Raw genomic sequence first — 14312 nt, forward strand, 5'->3', positions numbered from 1 at the left:
AAATTCAGTAGAAGAGAACAGAAATCATATTGACAGCATCAGCTCCCAAAGAGCATTGTCTTCAGGCTAAACTGTGATTACAGCTCAACTGGTTAATGAAAATATCTAAATATCTATAAAGATATTGTAAACAAGTTCATAGGAGAGAGGAATGTCAAAAATTTAACAGGAATAGAGAGCAATCAGGAACTGAAGAGCAGACACAACCATATAAGAATGATGAGGCACTGGAGCAAATGTGCTTCTATTAGGTATGGAGTATCTGCCCTACCGCATGACATTTCCTCTCATTTTCCCATCCTATCTCTTCCCTAGTCTTCCCCTCTTTCACCTCTTCCCTTTCACCATTCTCAATTAACCAGTTACCACTTCTACTGCACTAATTACTTAATTGAAGTCTTGGCCTCCTAATCTTATCTCTCAACACTTAATATATGTACTAGCTTTTCTAATCCACCTCCTTGCCTCCATAACTGGTCCTCTGATACTCCCTAGCACTCAGATTTGTCTCATCTTTATACTTCACCCTGTCTTACTTCCTGTCAGTCTCCAGTTTTCACATTATCATCTCATAGAATGAGACTTTCCCACAGCTTTACTCTGGCTTTTATTACACTGATTTGTTCAACATAGGCTGGAAGAGTGAATTAGCTTGTGTTAGAGACCCAGCATCTGCATTACGGATGTGCTGGCAGAGATCTTTCAGTATACTTCCATAAGAAAGTTCCCATTCTGACAGAAAAATATGACATAATGAATGGTAAGAGATCTGTTTTAAAAGGTGTCTTTCTTATCCAAACTAAAGCCCTAACATAAACATACCCACCATCTTGCCTGGCCCAACATTTATGACATTTTCCCCAGATCTCTCTTATTTTAATCTACTGTACATACAGCTCTTTATTGACATAATCTCTCTACCTCTGAATGAGGCGCTTCCCTGTTCCACATTGCATAGAGTCAGCTGGAGAGAATGTACGCTAACGATTCAGCCCAGGCTAGGCTTGGCATCATCTATAGAAGCACATTTTTCCAAAGTCAGAAATAGGAAAAGTCTTTTAAAATGTCAGGTCACCTTAGTAGTAGTGACAGTTCTAATATTTTTTGAATTTTTAAACAGATCTCATTTAATCCCTTTATTCATTAATATGTTTCAAAAGCAGGTAGAGATTCTAGAGGGATTTTTTAATGACAAAAAATGCTATTGCCAAGGGCTTAGGAGCTCAGTTCTACCAAATTCCTTCTACCCCTTCCTACATAAATATAGGTAGGACTTCTGCAGATTAAAAATATATCAGAATAATCTGAGATACAGAGGAGCAGTTATTTTTGTTACTTAGATATGCACTAGCTACACTGCAGAACATCATGGACAAAAGCCTACTTTAGTATTAATATTTCAAATCATACATTCATTTTTATATCTGGAAATCCAGGTAATGCTGCAGAAACTTTAAACTGAAGAGCATCAAGGACTGCCAGTTGGACAAGAGTATAAAGAAAGAATGTACGAATGATACATTATTCATACCAGTAAATTCTCATTGTTATTTCCTTGCCAATGCACCGAATGGAAATATACTACAAAGGAAAATAATTTTAAAGCTTTTTCCAGTAATTCTTCAAAGCTATCCCTCCATTAATCACCAGAGTTCACGTCATCCAGTTAAGAATGCACAATATTCCAAAGTATCGCCAACATTTTTCTTTATTGATCAAACACTGGCATCAAATCACAGTATCTCATTCCCATAGCACCATGAAAAAATAACTTCAGCTTCACAACCATCTGGATCACAGATCATCCCATAAAATGTGTTCAGGTTGACAGTAGGTTTTTGAAGTACTTATTTCATATTATGTTTCTGATATTGTTATAGGTTGTCCCCTGTCACAATCCATTTTGAAAAGACTACCACTCCATTACAGTTCAAATTTATAAAAAAATACTATTTTTCTCCTTAGAAAATTATCTATGTCTAGTTAAGTATTTAGAGTGGATTTGTTGACATAAACAGTGATACTGTCATTCCCTAGTGCTCTTGCAGCAAGCTGGTTACTGTCAATAGCCCGCAATTTAGCCAGGAGCTGAAGGTGCTGAAGTTGTCAGCATCTCTTTGGGTGGAACTCAGCACCTGACAGTATTAGACTCCCATTCAGAAAACATGTTAGCAATGCCCAGAATGAATTGTGTGAAAAAGGGTGGACCCAAATAAGCCCTTAATAAATGTAAAATATGAATGTTATTACAAGGACATATTTCAAAAGTGTAAACCAGTTTTGAGAAGACAGTTCTTATCTACACAAAGGGTGCTAATCTAAATGGATTTGTAGGATCAGATTCCTAATCCTGCCCACTACAGTACTGGACGAGAGCCCAAAAACTCTTCTGCACGAGGAATCCTATCACACACATAGAATGAGTAAGCCTGTTCATGCCTAAATAAAGCAAATACGACTCGATCCTCTGTAGCTCAGCACATTTCTGCTCAGTCCTGTGAACCACTGAACTGAGTAATGTTAATTCCATTATATTAATTAAAAAATCAAAAACAAAGCTAGAAAGAGTGCTCAGTCCTTCATGTAATTGGAAATTAATGAGAAAGATAGCTCAACAGTAGGTTCTCTGCATTCAATTTAAATGTCCCGTTTACAGCCTGATGAATGGATTTTGACTTTTTTTTTGATGGAGAAAATAATGAAGGTTCTATTTTCATCATCACACCTGGTCATTACCAACTAAGTCATGCTAAAGCAGAATGATGATTTTGAGTGTGGTGTAAAACTACAGAAGCTGAGTTATTGCCTTTTTGTTGTCCAGTTTGTATCTCCTCTTGAGGACTCGCATATTTCTGTTCTTTTTTCATCCATCTTCTTATTAACTGTGTATTTGTGTACTTATTGCTACCTACAAAAAATGTTTTGTCATATATACTTGTTATGGTTTGTATATTTCAGGAACAAATTTTTTGTATGTGGTAAGATTTAACAAGTGATTATAGTAATAGGTTTTCCATTAGTGTCTTATGTATTATAAAAGCAGTAGGAATTTTACTTTGGTAAAGACAGCAGAGAACTGCCAGTAGACTATCCATTTTATCCCAGCATAAATGCTATAGTGTGGTGGAACTCTCCTGATGGAAAGAGAAATCAGTGCTGGTTTTGCAGTAGAGACTCATTTTTATTTTAAGTTCATTCTCAATCTCTTTGACCAGTTTTATAGGCATGGACCATATTTATTCTTCCAGCACTTAGATCCTCATATTTCTGGGAGAGCTCTTTGTGAGGGCAATTCAACCGAATTACAACCACTCTAGCCCCTGAAAGAAGATCATTCAGTCATCATGCTCTTTTCTCTGGCAAACCATGGGCACTCAAACATCCTTGTACTACAAGTACCCAGTCGTTCTAAATGAGCTTTTAACATCTGCAATTTTAGTTGACACTAATATATGGCTTTAAGTAACCTATAGAGAATAATGTTAATTGAACAGATGAGAAAAATTTTATTAATTGCACAGACTAATTCAAAAAAGCTAATGCAGTTGCTAGATTGAAGTCAGATTTGTTGTATCACTTAATTCTTATGTGAATATTATGGTATTAAGAATAGCGGCTTCATGTTGAAACAGTGGAAAAACCCAAATGCTTTTTGCAAACCTGTTCCACTTCTTCTTCCAAGGTTGTTAGCTTTGATTTGTAGGGTTTTTTCCTAATAGTGAGTGATTTTTTTATTTTTTTTTTCAGGACAAAGTGCATTAATAGCTTAGGGCATTATTACGAGTTATTTTATGTAAATATGCTCATAGAACAATGTTTACTGCTGCTAAAAATATAATTTTGGTTTTCAAGGTTATTAAATCTGGTTCTAACCTGTAATGGCACCATTCAAAGAAAATAAGCAACATAATAAACTACGTAATATTTTGGATATTAATAAGCTTGAGAATCTGTCATGTATTCAGTATATAAAATAAACATTCATGCCTCACTTTGCAGATGGGAACTTGTTGTAGGTTGCAACATCCAGAAGAAAAAAAAAAAGAAAAAAAAACATCCAAAAAACCTTCCAGCAACACATTCCCTTTTCTGTAGTCACTCATCACTCATCCCTAGTATATCAGGGACAGAAAGTGAAGTGAGTGAAGTGCAAGAACCACCAAGTGACATCTGACATATATTCACTAAGAACTGCTGAAACAGCTGCAAAAATGAAAGCAGAATGGAAATTTCACTCCAGACAAATCACTATGGGGATTAACCAAGGGCTAACCTATTTGCATGCAAAGTTGTACTAGCATGGCTGTGCTACATTTAGGGTGTCAGCTTGTATATCTTTGCAGTGCTGCATTCTGCCTTCAGGACATATCAGTCCTCTCAGATAGCCTGAGTTTTTTCATCTGGTCCAGTCCAACTTAAATCCAGCCTAATCATGTACCTCCATGCAACAGTTTCCTCAATTTGAAGATGACAATGACAGCACCATTGTGGGGCAGCCTGCAGTCCCCTTTGGTATGTGGCAGAACTGTGTGGGGAGGTAACAGCATATTTGGAACAAATGTCATCAACATGGGATTTTGAAGCATTATGCTAAGATATTATCTAAAATTCTGGGAATGACAGAACTGGGTCAACCCAACACTTTTCTTGAGATGGAACCCATTCATCCACTGAGGCAGTTCACCAGAAAAGTGTGTTGTGCTCTTAGGGCTGTACCTGTTAGTCTGTGTAGCTGACTTGTGTGGCTCTAGTTTAGAGTTTCCTACAATGTGCTCTGCTAGTAGAATTTTAGAATCATATGTTTTGAACATTTGACGTAAGTTTAGCTTACTGTCATCTAAATTGTGCTGCAAAATGAAAAATTCTAGCCTACTAGATTCTCCTGATATTCACATCAGCTGAAAAATAAATGCTTTTGCAGTTATGGAGAAGTCTGTATTAATACAGCATCTCTCAAGGAGGCTGGTAAGCAGTAGCTACTAAAAATACCCATCTAACAAAGCAGGTCTCACTGACTTGCACACAACCCAAGAAACTTGTCTCAAGGGTATTTCCATACTTATGTTAATTATTGGTAAAGCTTGGACTAATAGAGTAGTTTGGTAAAACTAGGAAAGGCAAGTGATTATAGCTCCATCTTAATGGGAGTGGGATATAATATAGTCATTGCCACATCATGACCTGTGGCAAATTAAATTTGTAGTTCTTATAAGTAAATGTCCAGTTACTTAAAAAGGGGGACTAGAATGATCCAAGTCAGAAAAGATGTGTTAGTCTGACTTTGATAAATTAATAGAGAACTAAAGGTGATTATATTTCTGTCCATTAATTGAAATCACTCATCGCTGTTTATAGTAGATAGAATTTGACAAGCTAATTGGATTTTTTTTTAAATGAGATTACACACTTAGTTGCTAAAAGTAATAGTGTTGATGTGAAATGCCTCACAGAAGTATGAGTGTATGATGTGGTACTATATAGTGTGTTGATTAAAAGATGGGAATGTAAAATGAACAGGGAACGGAAGGTAGAGCTGTCTGGAGCCTTAGGGGCTGAAGGCAAGAACAGTATCTTAGAATAAGTGCTCAGCTTCATGATTCAGCAGATGTGTACAGAACTCAGAGGAGTAATACTACATGATGCCATTTAAAATCTGACCTTGAAAGAGAGAGGAACCTTTTTTCACTGACACTACTAAAAAGGTAGAATCATTTTATCTACAACTGTGAAATGAGGACAGGATACATTCTAATGCACATTTACAAACAGAATATAACATGAATGTGCAGTGAGGAGGGCTCATATACAACCAGCTGGCAAATTTGAATTAACTGGAATCATATTGGCCCTCCAAGTTAGAATAACATTAAAATGCATTGGTTCTCTGCAAGCCAGGAAAGCAAGGCTTCCTACTAAATGTATACCCATAAAAAAAAGTGCCCGAAGGGACAGCTGTCTCACCAGCAAATAGAAGGCTTATTATGATAAACCACCTCTGTATTCCTACACGCGCAGTGAAATCCTTTAGACCTGACTTTGTCTGTATGGCTGACTGTGGTGCTGTGAATCTAGCTGGTTTGGACTCAGAGAGTGAGTGGACAGTTAAAAAAAAATGTGTCCTCGTGCCCCCTTTCTTACAATACCTAGAAAGCCTGTTAGTCCAGAATATGGATTTGAATCTTCCTCTCAAGAGCACTTTAATGAGGAAAAAATACTCCTTTGCCAAATAAGCCTTGTCCAACATTTAAATCCCTCTAGTAGGAGGCATAGATTAAAACCCAGTAAGGCAGGGAAATGTGGTGAGTCTGGGTCTCTTTGCAGTGTATGGTGGCAGTAACCACTGGGTTATTGAGCAGAAAGTAGAAGCAACTGTTTATCCATCTATCATTTAAATGTTTGTGCAGTTAAACAAAGAGATTCTAAGCCTTAATAAGACTTGCTTTTTATGACAATATTTTCAGCTGTAAACACACCTATCTGACATGCTATGTACAGACAGAAAGGAAATCTTACTTGACTCTCCAGCTTCACCTCCTAGCTATCTATGGTAATTTATTTCTCAGAACATGAACTGTTGAGAATCCAAATTTTATGCAGCAGTTCTTCTTATATATCATGCAGAGGAACTTTTGCACTTAATTCAGGTCCATAAAGACCAACAGATGACAGAACACTTAAATAAGGTGCTGTAATACTCAATTCCGTTATGAATCTTCTCCTAAAAATAATACTTTATTTGATTAGCAGGTCATTTAAAGTGATATCACAATGTGCCCATGGAGATCAGGCATTATGTACTTGTTAAAGCTGACATCTGAAGTTTTTTTCTAAAAATAAACTCCCACTTTGCAGAGAGAATTTCTCAATCACCTTAATCTTTTGTGGTATTTGAGGCTAAAAAGATGCTCCAATGACTGGAAAATATCCAAACGGATGTCTGGAACATTGAAAAAAAAGTCATATGATTCATGAATTGGCCATTCATTCAGATTATCCTCTCATACTTTCTAGCTGAGGGCTGAAGGAAACAGGCATTGCGTCACTCAACTTTCAGGCTGTTTGTCTCCATATATCAGATCCCTTCCCGGTATATCAGGAGGTGCCCTCCTACCACGTGAATCACCCCCAGGACAAGCACAAAGGATGTGCCTGCCCTACCTGCCCCATAGGAGCCTCCTCCACTGCCAGCTTAGCGGTTTGAGTACTTGGTAAACAGAAAATTTGGGTTTAATTATCTTCTCAGGCTGATGGTGGCCTAACCACATCTCCTAATCTGAGAGACTATGAGGATGAGATGTTCTCTACACCACCTATTAAAGTGATATCACTGTTTAGTAGCTAATCGCAGTTTCACTGGATGAGAGGAAGGAACCATTAGATCCCTCAGTCTTGTTAATATTGCTCAGTGTAGAAAAGGGAATACTAAACCCCCACTTTCTTATTTCTTGCTAAAGTTTAGTGGAAACTACAAACATCAAACCAGGATTTTCCAACTGCTTTCTCTCTTCAGAGCCCTAACAAGTAGATAGTAGAATCATCTTCCGGTTTTTTTCTCTCATGTAATCTTGCATCTGTTGCACAGTGACATGTATTCAACAGGAGAGGCTTTGGATATTTCTTTTCATAAATCCCAAATTAAGAGATCACCAAATACTTCTTTGTTAATGTGTTTTACCGCTTTTGAAGATGTGGGAAGAACTGAGTACAGGACTCCAACTTCTCCTGATTCTCTAACTCCAGGTGAGAGGTGCTGTCACTTCATTGAGAAGACAGTCGCTGTAGTTTCATATTGGAAAGGACCCATACTGTAGGTGTAGACTGGGAATTCCTTGACACCATCCTGTGTACTGGGCCCCTTCCAGTTTTGCTGGAGAAACACTTAGTGTCCTGACTGTTCTCCTGCGGGCCCGGCAATCTGCCCAGTCCAGAGTGATTCTGCACAGAAGCAGCGCCCTGGGCACCTGAAGCACTTCAAGGGCTCACAAAAGGTGCTGCCAGTGCCTAGATTAAAGCTAAATGTTTTTGTTTTCTTCAGTTGTAATGTCAGACAGAGTCATGAGTCATGATATCGGACAGAGTCAAAGCAAAGTGTGCGTAATTCATCATTCAGACTGATGAATATTTAATTAGGTTAATTATGTTTAGAAAACTGGGAAAATAACTTTGTTGTTTCTCAGACAGGGAAACTCATGCACAAGGAAAACAAGAAGTTATTTTAATACCTGTGCTCCCTAGCTCAAGTCAGAAGGCCAACTGCATATTCCCCTGCTTTTCTGGACAGAGTTTTAGTGAAGGTTAAATAATGAAATTATACGGTGAAGTTTGTCAAGAGGCATAGAAATGTGCACCTAGAAGAGTTCCTGCATCATTGAGACCTTCCTTACCTGAAGGCTGTATTTTAGAATTATTTTTCTGGAACATTGCCCACAGTATTCCAGATTAGATTTTTACTTGCTTTAATACTTGTCCATCACTGCTTGAAACACTAAATCTAGTTGGAAACATTATAAACTTCTAGTGCTCAGTGTCACTAATGTATTCAGATCTCTTCTGTGTTGCGAATCCTAATAGGTCTAATCCTAATAGGCTCACAGCAGAAATTCTTATTAATATATTTTTCTCTGAGTTTAAATTTTGTACTATTTTTTGATTTACTATTATTTTTCTAAGCCTCACAATCATTCTTTCTGTATAATAAGCTATTCTCTCCTTTCTTCATAATTCCCACCAGCTCCACCACCAGAAAAATTTGCTAACACATAACCAAAGTCATTAAGGAAACAGTGATCACATAAGGGAAACATTAATTAAAAACTGATTGAAACACATCTCCAAAGTTAGTTTAAGACAGTGCAGGATAAATAATTATCTCTTTAACCTCTTGCCACACACCAGATCATGTTTTACTTGTGGGACGGATTTAATCAGGATGGTTACAACCAGATCTAGGAATCTTGAAATGAGCTACACATAATTAATATTCCAGGAGCTCTGTACTGCTACTCAGGAGGGCATATTTGGATGCTTCTTATTTGTGAAAACAAAACAAAACAAAACAAAACAAACACAATAGTATATGCCAGACTATTATTATTATGTTAAAAAACACATACAAGTACAAATACAGAAGGAGAAAAAATTGTTGATCCTAAAGTGCTCACAATATACTAAGACACAAAACTGGATTAGATGAAAGTCTGGAAAAGTAGTATCATAACTACTGCATGATTACAGGCATTCTTAAAAAACCAAGCCAATAATGAACTCATCTTCTAAGTATCAACTCACTTCTTATGTTCTGAAAAGGTGTTTCAGAGAGAACTGAAAAAAGCTGAGGAAATGCTTCTGAGAGACCAAATTTTCTTTTATCTAGTATTTAGATGAAATTTCTTGATGAAACTATACACACTTTACTGAACTTTAATCAAGTAGGTAGTTACTTGAGTTCCTACAGGGCCTGCCAGGCAGGCAGATTTGCCATAGCAATATATATCCCTGATGTTGTCACAGGGGGTTTGGATTTCCACAGCCCAGAGGTCTGAAGCAGATCTGGCCAGGCTGTGTTCAAGTGCTGGAGAGCCATAAAAGCTGACCACAGCCGGTAATATCTTTGCTTCAAAGAGGAAATCAGAAAGCTGTGTCTCACTGGCACAAGCAGGTTACATTGCAAACTGCCGTCAGCTCAGCTTCATCTTCAGCTGTCATCTGCAGCAGGCCAGAAGTAACTCTGTGTTAAGGTTCAGCCTCTCTGCTTGTTGTGGAAATGAGGAGTAGCTGGATGCATGAGGAGAACAAGACTCTGTCACCTCTGTCCGTAAGCAACCATTCTGAAAGGCCAAACCCACACGCGGGCTCAGTCAGGGAACAAAAAGTTGAGGGAGTGCAGCTGACCTGCCATGCACGGTGTTCTGAAACACTGCAAACAGTTTTCAATCAGGAAGTTTCCCAGAATTTCTGGTTGCAGGTCACTGGAATGAAATTAAAGTTACAAAATATTGGAATTTCCCAGTTTTACTCACAGTATGAGTCAAAATCAGATCCCAAAAGTAATTTGCAGTTAGGAAAAAAACACTCTTTTGCAGTATTTGTTAGAAAAAAATATTACTTCCCCTCCCCCGACCCAGAATATCAATAAATAAAAACGCTACACAGAGACCTGGAGCTGAAAGACTAATGAGAGTTGGGCCTCACATTAGCATCTACATGGTATCTTCTGACCAAGCTTGGCTTGGAAACAGCATTGACTCATGGTCAGATACTAGACTACTGGTAGACCACCTACTTCTCAGCAGTCCTGGCTCTCTTATTCTCTGATTCTGTAGTCACATAACATCAGTCCTGCTGCCATTTTCTCACACTTTCATTCTTTTTTCAGATGTTCAACTGAATAACATCAACCTTCAGATTCAGTCACCCTTATATAAGATTAGTCTTCATTTCTTCTTTCCTGGACATACCTCTCTAGAGGTTTTCAATGTTCCTTGCTTTCCTAAACCAAAAGTGTATTTTACTGTTGTTGTTAGGATAAGGTGAATAAATCTCATAACATGACAGAATATGTAATTTAATATTGCTGTTTAGAAATAATATAAAAGTAAAATAACCTAGATTGTTTGATGATGTTGTGAGGATATTTCCATGTTACGTGTGTGCCAGCCTGAACACCATTCAAAACAGAGAGAATGGGTTGAATGGCCATATGGCAAGATTCAGGACTAAGCCTCTTGGGGCCATAAAAGTGGACAACTCTTGGATACTTTTATAGAGGATTTTCTTTTTTGGTTTATTTCTCTTCATATGGCTCAGAAAGATAGGTTGGAGCTCAAGATTCTGTCTATGGTGTAATATGATTTAAAAGTAAATCAGAGTAAGTTTTTTCTTATTTTTAATTTCTATGTTAAACAACTTTGCAAGCATCTTCTGGTATTTCTGTAGCACCTTCTCAAGTCTTTGACAATGTTCGAGATTCAGAATTGTGAGATGATCTACTTTGTACAAAATGCATCCTGTAATGAACCTCTCTCGTGAGGCAGGCTAGTTGTGCAAACACTGGCACTAGGGACTGCTGCAAATAACCTTGTCATGGCCTTAGGTCATCAGGAGCCTTCTGACAGAGTGGCTTTTGCTTAAAAGCCAAAATTTCTCCAAAACTGAGCTGTTTTGTGCAAAAACTAACAATTACCTGTTTCTGACAGAGTACAAGTCCATTTGCCTGGTTAATGTCTATGATTGTTACACAAGCATCCATGTGAGTAACCCTAGCTAATGAGCAGAAGGTGACGCATTGGACTTGTCCTTCTTGGTGTGTCTGTTTTGATTTGTCTTTGTTCTTGTTTCACGAATCTGCAAATCTCCTGTCTTAAGCTGAGGTTTTCTGGATATTTTTATTTGAAACACCAGATTTTGCAGGAATTTGTGACCAAAGGATCTGGACATTTCCTTGTGATGTCAGAGACATGGGTACTACAGGTCCCCTGCTGCAGCTCAACAGACCCAACACCCAAACTTGTATGACTGCCTTCCTAGCAGAACAGCCTGGACTTGGAGTTTCCTGTGACAAAAATGAATGTTTTCTTCTGAGATTTCCTTCTTTGTAAATCTTGCTAAAACTGGCGCTCTCCTGATAAAGTGTGACCTTGATGACAGAATATTTTAAAACCAGCTCTACCTGCCATCACTGATTTGAGATGAAGGCATGATGACTTTCGCACTCTGTGAGAAGCACTGACACCATTCCCGCTTCATTTTGAAAAGTAAATGTGAGTCATTTAGGAAGTCTCTTGTTTGAGTTTCAGTGCCCCTAAACCGAAAACTAATAGGAAAATACCTGAGTGATAAGTCACAGAATCACAGAATTATAGAATCACAGAATGTTAGGGATTGGAGGGGACCTCGAAAGATCATCTAGTCCAATCCCCCTGCCGGAGCAGGAACACCTAGATGAGGCTACACAGGAATGTGTCCTGGCGGGTTTTGAATGTCTCCAGAGTAGGAGACTTCACAACCCCCCTGGGCAGCCTGTTCCAGTGCTCTGTTACCCTCACTGAGAAGAAGTTTATTCTCAAATTTAAGTGGAACCTCTTGTGTTCCAGTTTGTACCCATTACCCCTTGTCCTACCATAGGCTGTCACCGAGAAGAGCCTGGCTCCATCCTCATGACACTCACCCTTCATATCTTTGTAAACATTAATAAGGTCACCCCTCAGTCTCCTCTTCTCCAAACTAAAGAGACCTAGCTCACTCAGCCTTTCCTCATACAGGAGATGCTCCACTCCTCTGAGTCCCTGCACTGGACTCTCTCCAGCAGTTCCTTGTCCTTCTTGAACTGAGGAGCCCAGAACTGGACACAATATTCCAGGTGTGGTCTCACCAGGGCAGAGTAAAGGGGAAGGAGAACCTCTCTCAACCTACTAACCACCCCCCTTCTACTACACCCCAGGATGCCATTGGCCTGCTTGGCCACAAGGACACAGTGCTGGCTCATGGTCATCCTGTTGTCCACCAGGACCCCCAGGTCTGTTTCCCCTACACTGCTCTCTAAGAGGTGGTTCCCCAACCTATACTGGAACCTGGGGCTGTTCCTACCCAGATGCAGGACTCTACACTTTCCCTTGTTAAATTTCATTAGGTTATTCCCCGCCCAACTCTCCAGCCTGTCCAGGTCTCGCTGGATGGCAGCACAGCCTTCTGGCGTGTCAGCCACTCCTCCCAGCTTGGTGTCATCAGCAAACTTGATGATAGTGCACTCTATTCCCTCATCCAAATCATCGATGAATACATTGAATAATACTGGTCTTCTTCACTGATAAAGCACAGATGATGGCAACATTGAAGAGTGGATCGTGTGTGGTCAGCTCGTTGTCCAATCACTAGAGCTATGACTGTGGGCAGCTTATGTGAGCTAACTTCCATACTTGCATTCGATTCATTTCTTATCTCCTCATCATAAAATCTAAGTCCAAATTTTGGAATCCTTCTATCTACATCATAAATTATTTCCCCTGGCACAGAATATTTTACCAAAGCCCTTTCAGATGTTTAACAAACATGTCAGATGGACCTACTTATGCAGTGAATTTTCCTTCATTCACTCTTCCTACATTTTCTGTGCACAGCATATTTCTTTGAATTTATTTGCCTAGTGACCTTTCCTCCAGGTCGTGTGTGAAATGGCTACTGCAAATACTCTGTGTTAAAAATCCACCTATTTGTTTTGACTGAACAAGTACCTCTAGCTTGATGTTTTTCCCTGCTGTGATTTGAAACTGGCCTTCCATACCCATTTTAAAAACTCAAATTTCTATACCTGTTCTTGTCACACACCTCCACTCTCATTTTAGAAAGAACAAAAGCAAGAGAGACATATTTATGGCCAAATCTAATTTTGTGAAGGAACGCTTATGTCCCCCTGTTCTTAATAGCATTTTTGTCCCCTCTTGGTAAACATAAGTATGTTTCCATTGCCTTTTGGACTGAGATGCAAGTCAGTACCAGAGCTGTGAACAGAATTCAGAAAACCTACACATTGTTTCTCTGGTGTTGTAGCCAGCAAAAATAAATAAATCAGTAATTGACTTAACAGTCATAACATATAGTACATTTATGTTGGTAATCACATCACTTAAACTCTGAACTCTAAACAGCAAGGATACAAGCATACTCTTTAAGTATGAAACTTTTACACGTTTTCTGGGTCTCCCTCTCATTGAGACCTTTTCTAAGTTCTTTAAAAGATTTCAGACAAGAGACGGTAATTGGATTTCCAGACCTGTCTTTATTACTCGAGCTAGAAAGACGTCCAGAGTGAAATGATCTAATTTCTTGCCAAAGTGGATTCATAACTAATACGTACTGGCTCTATCTTTTGCTTCCCTAGGGAAAAGGGCCCACTCACATTTATACATTAAAAAAGAGTCTGATACTCAGTCTTCAGATATGTAACACAAAAAGTATTAGCATAAATTGTGCCCTAATCTGCAACAATTACGTACATGTATATCCAGAATTAAAAAAAAAAAAAAAAAAAAAAAATCAAGACTGAGAGTAAAATGAGTATTAATGGCTTTTTAAAATGTCAATTTTTTTTTGCTGTTTCTAACACTGCCTCTTTCTAAGCTAGAAATGTCCTTTCCAAAAGCATACTCAGTCTGACATTCTGATCCTGTATTTTTTAGCAAGCCTGCTGCTTTCTAAAAGTAGCAGAAATCTGTCTCCTTCTTTTTCCATCAGAGGTTTCCTAAGAATTTCCTAAGAAGTACAAATCCATGTTGGACAGAAAAGATGCCACCAGCTCCATTAACAAAAAAACATTA

This window comes from Nesoenas mayeri (genome assembly GCF_963082525.1).
Source record: "Nesoenas mayeri genome assembly, chromosome: 4".
Taxonomy (NCBI): domain Eukaryota; kingdom Metazoa; phylum Chordata; class Aves; order Columbiformes; family Columbidae; genus Nesoenas; species Nesoenas mayeri.